Below are 8,787 nucleotides of genomic sequence, written 5' to 3'. Positions count from 1 at the left end.
TTCCTCCCGCTCGCCCTCCTGGATGTTCATTTCCTCCTTATCTCGGCCGGCGGCCCGGAAGACGTCGAGCGTTTCCCTGGAAACAGGGAAACGCCCCCAGGACGCCGAGGCCGTTCCCATGGGAACGGCTGAACGCGGATCTGACGTGTCGGGGTTCTCCGACACGTAGTAGGTTGCTTCGTCTTGTGGCGTGATCGTGGCTGCCCGATCACACCCCCTAACTTTTTGCCCCCATTTTCCACTTTTTGCTGGTGCCCTGGGTACTGCTAACCAGTCCCAGGGCCTGTGCTCTGGGCAAAATCAGTATGCAAATTAGGCTAATTATAATTGGCTAAGTCAACCTACCTATAAGTCCCTAGTATATGGCAGTGCATGTAGGTTTGGGACCCCAGCATAGGGAGTGCACCCATAGGTGCAGTGCTGAGGTGCCCAGGGCCATTTTAAAGGCAGGCCTGTCTTGCTGGCTGCTTTTAAATTAAAGTTACATGCAGATTTGTAGTTCCAAAGTCTTAAACTACCTTATTTTTACATATAAGTCACCCCTAGGGTGTATCCTATGTGCCCCTAGGGCTGGGTGCCATGTCACTATAAGTAGGGACCTTATAGAAATAGTTTTTAAAGCCCTGGTGAGGTACAACAGCCAAATTCATGTTTCCCTCATTGTAGTGAATGGCCTCCATAGGCTAGAATGGGGAGACTTTTTTTTAATTTTAAAAGTCCCCTTAAGTAACAGATACCAGAGGTTTGTTAGCAAATTAATTGTTATAATAAATCCCACAACTTCCAGTTGTGGGATTTAATATAACTTGTTCAGGTAAAGAGTTTTAAACTTTACCTGAAAAGTTGCCAACTTCAGCCCTGCAGTGTTTTTGCTGTTGTGCTCTGATTGGCCAGCCTCTGGCAGCCTGGCCAGGCTGCCTTGATGAGGTGTGAAGTGGCCTGGCTCCACACAAAGAGAAGTGCCTGGGGGAGGAGATCTCCCCTCAGCAGATGGTGAAGCAGGAAGGGGGAGGGCTTGCCCAACTGGTCTTCAAAGGCAGAGAAGGACATTTGGAGCAGCAACACCCTCACGTCCTGCAAACCAAGATAATTAGGTGCTCCCTTGACTAGATTAGGAGGGGGAAGGAGAGGGGTGTGTTTAGGATTTTTAGCTACACCAGTGGGTGGGCTCGGCCAGATGTAACCTCCAAAAATCACTTTCAGCCATGATGGATTTTTTAGGAATGTTGCTCCCTGGGATTGATTTTTGCCACACTTCCCAGGAAGTGGTCATCACAGGGGGAAGGACCCTGCACCTGATTGGAGAACCAGGACACCCCTATTTTTCACCCAGGAGCATGGATAAAACTGGCAGACCTGCACCCACACCTCAGATCCCTATCAGATTCCAACAAGGAACAACTACAGGAGAAGAAGGACTGCCCTGCTGGACCCCTGACCTGAACACTGCACTCTGGAGGACTGCACCAGCTGCACACTTGGGCTTCACCACTAAAAGGACTTTACCTGTCTTCTACTACTTCAAGAAGGGGCTCCCTGTTTCCTACAGGTACAAAGGAGCTGTCCAGAGTCCCCTGCATCAAGTCCTGCAAGCAGAGCCCAGCTCACCAGTGTCCAGTGGCCATTTGAGGATTCTGACCAGGTGCATTCTGGGAATTGTCGTCCCAACTCCCAAGGAGCAACTCAGAGCTTCTGGAACCTTGGATCAAGTTGTGGACACTTCAAGGACACAAAAAGGACCTCTGAAAGAAGATCCAGAAGTTTGGAGACGTTTGGAGCAACTCCATAAATTGAAAAGGTGCATTGTGGGAGTTGTAGTTCCAGACCCCAAGAGGCATACCAGAGCCTCTGAACCCTTGGCTGGTGCTGTGGACCATTTTCCTGAATCAAACACTTCTGAAAGTAAATGTGACAGTGTTACCTCGTGGGTGGCCTGAACTCTGGACTTTGTTCCTTTCCAGTGCGACCTTTTTTAACCATTTGAGCGCTAGTTTCTTCTATGCGCTAGAAATAATTAATTCTTTAAAAATTCATATCTCCGGTTCCCACTTATCCGATTTTATTCATTTTGGTGTAATTTTAAAGATAAAAATATAATCTATTTTTAATAATTGATTTTGGATTTTTAAACTGTTTTCTGTATTTTATTTAATTACTGTTTTGTGATATTTGAATGCTTTAAGCTTTGTCTCCTAAGTTAAGCCTTGTCGCTCGTTGCCAAGCTACCAAGGGTTGAGCTGGGTTTAATTTACTGAGACCTAACTGGACGTAAGTGGAGGTTAGTGGCCTATTGCTAAGTGTAGGTACTTACCTGCCCTTACCAACAACCCATTTGCCAACAAGACTTCATTGTTTTTTCAGTGAATACTTCCCTACTCAACCATTTGTGGTAGCTAGCAGCTGCACCATTTGACTCAGTGCTGAGATCTGGTATTGTTTGATTAAGGCGCTCTATCAGAGCGTTTTTGTTTAGCTCATTCCATAAATTAAAAGATTTGGTCTGTGCTGGCATTTTAGTACCTTGTAGGGTCACTGTAGTGTTCAGTTTGAACTGAATGGCCATATGATCTGATCAGATTTGGTGAAATGTAGCATTGTAGTTTGTAGAGCACACAATGTCACCCCTAATGGTATCTGGGCACTTAGGTGCCATGTCTCCATCGAAAAGCCAGGTCTTGAGCGTTTTCTTGAATTGTGTTGGGGAGGGCGCTGTTCAGAGGTGGTGGGGAAGGACGTTCCAGGTCTTGGAGGTGATGTAGGACGAGTGGCCCCCGGTGCGGGTGCAATGGACGTGCGGGGTTGTGCAAGGGCAAGTCTGGTGGAGCACAGATGTCTTTTGGGCAGAGGGAAGTTCATTTGATGATTGATGTACGATGGTCCTTGGTTGTGTAGAACGTTGTAGGCATGCATGAGGATCTTGGACAGACAACACTTCTGGATGGGAAGCCAGTGGAGGTCTCAGAGGTGGGGGTTATGTGGATCCGTTTGGGGAGGTACAGGTTGGATCTTGCTGTGGTGTTCTGTAAGGTCTGCAGACTTTTGAGGAGTAGGGAGGAGATTCTGGTGTAGACAGCGTTGCAGTAGTCTAGGTCGCTGGGGACAAGGGCCTGCATGACAGTCTTTCTGGTGTTGATAAGGATCCATCTGAAGATTGTGCAGAGCATGTGAAGGGTGTGGAAGCATGAGGGGGTGACTGCATTGACTTGTTTTATTGTCAGCTGGCTGTCGAGGATAATGCTGAGGTTGCACGTGTGGTCTGTGGGTGAGGACATAGGTCCGAGTTCTGCTACCCACCAGCTTTGGTACTGTATGGAGGTGGTTTTTTTCAAAGATCAGTACTACCTTTTTGTCGGAGTTAAGCTTGAGGCAGCTGTCTCTCATCCATTTGGTTACGTCTGGATGGTGCTGCAGAAGTTGCCTATTGTGTTGGTTGGGTCCTCATTGAGTGAGAGGATGAGCTGAGTCTCGTCGGCGTAGGAGATTATGTTGAGGCAGTGGGATCTGAAAATGTCTGCGATGGAGGTCATGTAAATCTTGAAGAGGGTGGGGCTGAGGGAGGATCCTTGGGGTGTGACACAGGTGATGTCCTTGGGAGCAGAGGAAAAGGGAGGCAATGCATCCTGAGAGAAAAGAGGTGATCCATTTGAAGGCATTTTGCTATATGCCAGTGGTGTAGAGTCTGTCGATGAGGGTGTGGCGAGAGACAGTGTCAAGCGCATTGGAGAGGTTGAGGAGGATGAAGGCCTCAGTTTCTCTGCGGCCGAGGAGAAATCTGATGACATCTGTAGTGGTGATCAGCGCTGCCAGATTGTTAGGTGTTGAGAAGTTGATTAAGTTCCGGGTATTTGGTGAGCTGTTGGTTGGTGGCTTTCTCGAGTACTTTGGCTGGGAGAGGGAGCAAGGAGATCGGTTGGTAGTTTTTTAGGTCATTGGGGTCGGCCGATGGCTTTTACAGGAGGGGTCTGACCTCTGCGAGTTTCCATTCGTCTGGAAAGGTTGCTGTGGAGATAGAGGTGTTGTGGACATTTGTGAATTCTGTGCTGATAAGCTTGGCTCTGAGGTTGAAGGGATGGTGGGGGAAGAGGTCAGTGGGCACCAAGGAGTGGATGGTCGACATGATGGTGGAGGTGGTTTGCGCAGTGAGTGGAGACATGGTGGTGATTGTATGGTTTGCTGGCTGCTTGCAGTTGTCGAGACTGGGAGTGGAGGGTTGGGGGTTGAAGTAGTTGTGGATTGCGATTATCTTGCTGTCGAAGTAGTCCGAGAGGGAGTTGCAGAGTTCTTGGGAGGGGTGGATGGGGTTCTTTGTGGAAGGAGGGTTGGTGAATTCCTTGGAAATCTTGAATAGTTCTTTTGTGTGGTTGGCCGGAGTTTTGATGCGGTCGGTTATGGTGGCTCTCTTGGCTTCCTTGATGCGCCGGTGGTAGTTGCTGAGGGCTGCTTTGTAGACTGCTCTGTCAGCGGGGTCCTTGGAGGCTCACCATCACTTCTCGAGTCAGTAGCAGCTGAGCTTGTTGGTTCTTAGCACTGGGGTGTGCCAGCTGGCTAGTTTCGAGGCTTTGTTGGTTCGGCTGGTTTCAGCTGGGCGACTTTGTCGGAGCAGTTGGAGATCGAGATGGCAAATTTCTGGACGGCCTGGTTGAGATCTACTGAGGTTTCGGGTTGTGAAGTGCTGAGGGACTGAGTCCATTGCATCCTGACAATTTTTTCCCAGCAGCAGTTGTTGTTGGCTCTGTGGAGCTTGGTGGATGCATGTTGAGCTTTGCATGAGAATGTAAAGTGGACAATGGCTTGTTTGATCCAGGTGAGCTCTGTGGTGTGGGTAAATTTGAGTCTGTCGCTGAAGGTGAAGATGGCATTGAGTGTGTGTCCGGCTTTGTGAGTGGGTGAGGTGGCGAGTTGGGTGAGGCTGATGTTGTTGACGTTCTCCAGGAGGGAGGCAGTGATAGCGTTGTTGGGGGTCGTCAATGTGGAAGTTGAGATTGCAGAACAGGGTGTAGTACTGGGAGTTGATAGCCAGGGGGTGATGTGGTTGGAGATGGTGTTGCAGATAGCTGGTTCGGTCTGGGTGGTCTGTAGGCCAGGGTACCTCTTATTGTGGTCTTGCCGTCTATTTGAAGTTGGAAGTTGAGGTGCTTCATGAGGGGTGTGGGGTTGTCGTTGTCAATGGTACATTTGATGGTTTCCTTAAAGTTTATAGTGATGCCTCTGCCATGTCTTTTTGCAAAATCTCTGTGTATCATCTTGTAGCCGATGGGTGTGGTGGTGGCGATGTCGGGGTTCGCGGTGGAGGTGAGCCACATTTCGGTATGAAGGACACTTCAGGGGACAGGGTGGTGATGGTGTCCCAGATTTCTATAGCATGTTTGCAAGGGGAAGAGACGAGCAGGATGCACTGTAGAGGTGCTGGAATGTGAGTAGGCTTGGGCGCGTGGGGTCCAGTGCTGGTCGGTGGTCATGTGTGGAATGAGAAGCGGCAGTGGTGGCAGGTGAAGGGTCCTTTGGTTGATTGCAAGGAGGCTGTGAAGCAGTTGCTGCGGCGCTCAGGGCCAGGAGGTCCTTGGTGATGTAGTAATGGATGGTGGGGCTAGAGGTCTTGGGCGCTGGGCGGTGTCCAGGGGCGGATGGGCACAGATGGGCTTGATGTGCCGTGCCAATGGTGCACTCGCTGCGCGGCCTCCATAAGTAGTCCTGGGGTGGGAGGGGCTGTGTGGGGTGTGGGAGGTAGGTGAAAACGCGGGAGGCCCGGGAAACGAAAGGGGAAAACAGCAGCGGAACTGGTGTGGACTTAAACTACATTAGGAGATGCCAAAGTAAATAATAGCCAAAATAAAACAAATGCAAAATGCCAAAATAAATGCCACGAGGGCGGTAGAGACCTTAAATTACCGCACCAATAGGTGGGCAGCGGACGCACAACAGGATCGAGCTGGGGCTCAAGGACTGGGAGCAGAATCCTGGACTCGAGAATCCAGGCAGGGGGAGGGGCGCAGAGACTAAGCCATATTTCACAATGGGTATGGCAGCTTCATATTATGCGTGACATCCACAGCCAGTTCTGGCTCTTAAGTCAACAAACATTGAATCCTGGGCCTTACAGTTTGCTTTAATGTATACATGGGTTTTAAAAATCTCAGATTGGGTGGTTAGAGTCGTACTTTACTTTCCATAGCTGTTCCTGGCCGCGCCCACTCACTGCTATTGGCTTTGCTGTCTCTGCTGAGTCGCTGTGTCAACATTTTTTAGCCAGCAAAAGGTTAACATTTCTCTTCCTGAGAGCTGTCTTTTTTTTTTTACAGATTTTCCCCACCCTTTTTTGAGTACTTTCTGTTTCAGTTCCTTACTTACTGGAATTGCTAGCTGACGGAAAGTGTGGATTGCAAAGTAAGGAGTGAACGCGTTTATCTTTCACTTGTTAAAATACATTTACCGTTGCTTTAATTTAGAAGCATTTTACTTCTTGGTAAGAGATGGCAGTTGATTAGATAAACAGAACTTATTTTGTTATGCATTACGTCTATGCTGTTATGGTCGCTGTCGTACTGATTTGCGTTTCCTGACTTCAGACGCCGCTTTATTGCAAACATTGTAGCATCGTTGTCTGTAGATTTAAACAGCAGTTTATCATAATATATTTACTTCTTGTGTAGGGGCAGGAAGTAAAGTGTAGTAGTCCATCTTTTGTGCGGCAGGTAGTTTGCTATGTGCTAGGTCACCGCATTCTGTTTTTATTATTCAGCTATTTTTGCCTTCTTTTCAGGCAATTGAATCAGAACTAGCATTCATTTTTGTCCCAAAATCAGTTCAGGCTAATACATATAAGTTTCTATACATTTTGTCTGTATTCAGGATCGTACATTGGTCAGTAAGAGGTTGGGGTAGGGGCTTCACATGATGTCGTTGGCACAATTGAAGTACATTATATGACAAGCCGAAGCACAAGAGGGGGCTTAGGGGCAGCGGAAAGGGAAAGGAATGCAGATTAATAGGTGCACTAAATGAGAGAAAGCACATTATTTTGTGAAATAACTAAATAAACAAATTGAGGGAGAAAGTGTGTTCGTTTTAGTTTGTGTGTGTGTAAAATTACTGGTGAAACTGGACGACCCCTCACCCTCACCATCCCCGACTAAAACCCCTGTACCCAACTATTTATCACAAGATACATTTGATAGGGGTGTGTAACATCCCTCCCTTCCCCCCAAGCTGCGCCCACGTCTGTATTGATGTCAAATAGATGCCTTCAGCTTTGCAGAATGGGAAAATGGGCCCCCGATTGTCACATATGTCACACATATCAATTGGCCTTGGACAGAATGGAGACGCCCTGAAAGGTTCCCGCTCTCCAGGAGCCTGCATTTCATGCACGTGCGAAGTCTTTAAATCCCTCTCTACTCCCACATTAACCATTTTCTGTTTCGATGTGAAAGCGCAAGTACCACATACACAAAACAGGTGCACCGAGCTAATGTCCTGCTCACCCCACCGATCAACATAGCAGGTTCTGTCCCATAAAATAACAAAACAGGATGCTAGAGTTCATCGGTAGAGAAAAGTCGAATTAAGAATCGAAAGGCACACCGCGTCTGGAGTAAACGTCCTTTGAAGCTGCGGGTGTGCTCAGTACTGATACGTGCAGTATAAATAAGCATTTACAATGCATCGGGTCTCGCGTTTGCTCATGTTAGAGGTGATCGCGTTGTAAACTCCTACCCCGACTTTTCACCTATCGGGCAAAAGTGCATTTATGTACATAACCCGAAAAAGTGAAATTAACTATGTAAAGCGCTCGACCTCTGCCAAGCGAGATCGCGCTCGTAAATTAGAGAAAAAGAAGTCCACGAGCCCGATGGAAAACAGCGAGCCTCGCATGTTTTCTGTACTTGGTCGCTGCGCTCGAGGAGGGTTATCCACCGGAAAAGGCATGACGTATGCGTGCCTTCGACTAATGAAAGCAAGCAGATTTTATTAGGCAAGCCCACAAACCAATAAAAAACACTGACGTGAAGTTGACAGGGCTCCGAGCCCTTTTCTAAATACAAAAGCGTCTCGCTGCGATGCGCATGCGCGAGCGCATGCAACGCAGGCTCGACCCTAAAAAGTCTTGGGCTGTGGCCATACTCTGTGACTGCGAACAGTGGAATGGTCTTCTGCCATATCCTTTGCCCATGCCCTCGTTTTTGTCCTGTACTAATGACAGCTCAATTTCTCAAAAAAAAGCAATAACAAAAAACAAGCATTTACAATGCAACGGGTCTCGCGTTTGCTCATGTTAGAGCTGATCGCGTTGTAAACTCCTAACCCAACTTTTCACCTATCGGGCAAAAGTGCATTTATGTACACAACAAGAAAAAGGTGAAATTAACTATGTAAAGCGCTCGACTTCTGCCAAGCGAGATCGCGCTCGTAAATTAGAGAAAAAGAAGTTCACGAGCCCGATGGAAAACAGCGAGCCTCGCATGTTTTCTGTACTGCGCTCGAGGAGGGCTAGCCACCAGAAGAGGCATGACATATGCTTGCCTTTGACTAATGAAAGCAAGCAGATTTTATTGGGCAAGCCCACGAACCAATAAAAAACACTGACGTGAAGTTGACAGGGCTCCTAGCCCTTTTTTAAATACAAAAGCGTCTCGCTGCGATACGCATGCGCGAGCGCATGCAACGCAGGCTCGACCCTAAAAATACATACACTGAGTTTTGGTCAGCGTTCTTCATCCATTGATCTGTTCAAGATTCATTCATGTTTTGCCGATGCCCACAGCAGAATACAGGTCAGCCCACTTGAGC

General features: G+C 47.9%; 1 protein-coding gene across 2 annotated transcripts in view; it reads left to right on the top strand.

The window, feature by feature from the left end:
* The first annotated feature begins 6,244 nt into the window (after positions 1 to 6,244).
* LOC138293160 (interferon-induced protein 44-like) overlaps positions 6,245 to 8,787 on the top strand; it is a 260,617-nt gene continuing 258,074 nt past the window's right edge. The window contains exon 1 of one of the 2 annotated variants that reach the window (XM_069232216.1): positions 6,245 to 6,384. The gene's annotated coding sequence lies outside the window, so the exon portion shown is untranslated. The remainder of the gene's footprint in view (positions 6,385 to 8,787) is intronic. The other variant, XM_069232218.1, reaches the window with a different exon arrangement.

The sequence above is a fragment of the Pleurodeles waltl genome, chromosome 4_2, assembly GCF_031143425.1.
Source record: "Pleurodeles waltl isolate 20211129_DDA chromosome 4_2, aPleWal1.hap1.20221129, whole genome shotgun sequence".
Taxonomy (NCBI): Eukaryota; Metazoa; Chordata; class Amphibia; order Caudata; family Salamandridae; genus Pleurodeles; species Pleurodeles waltl.
Note: the sequence above shows the minus strand (reverse complement) of the source record. Positions and strands in the feature narration are given on the sequence as shown.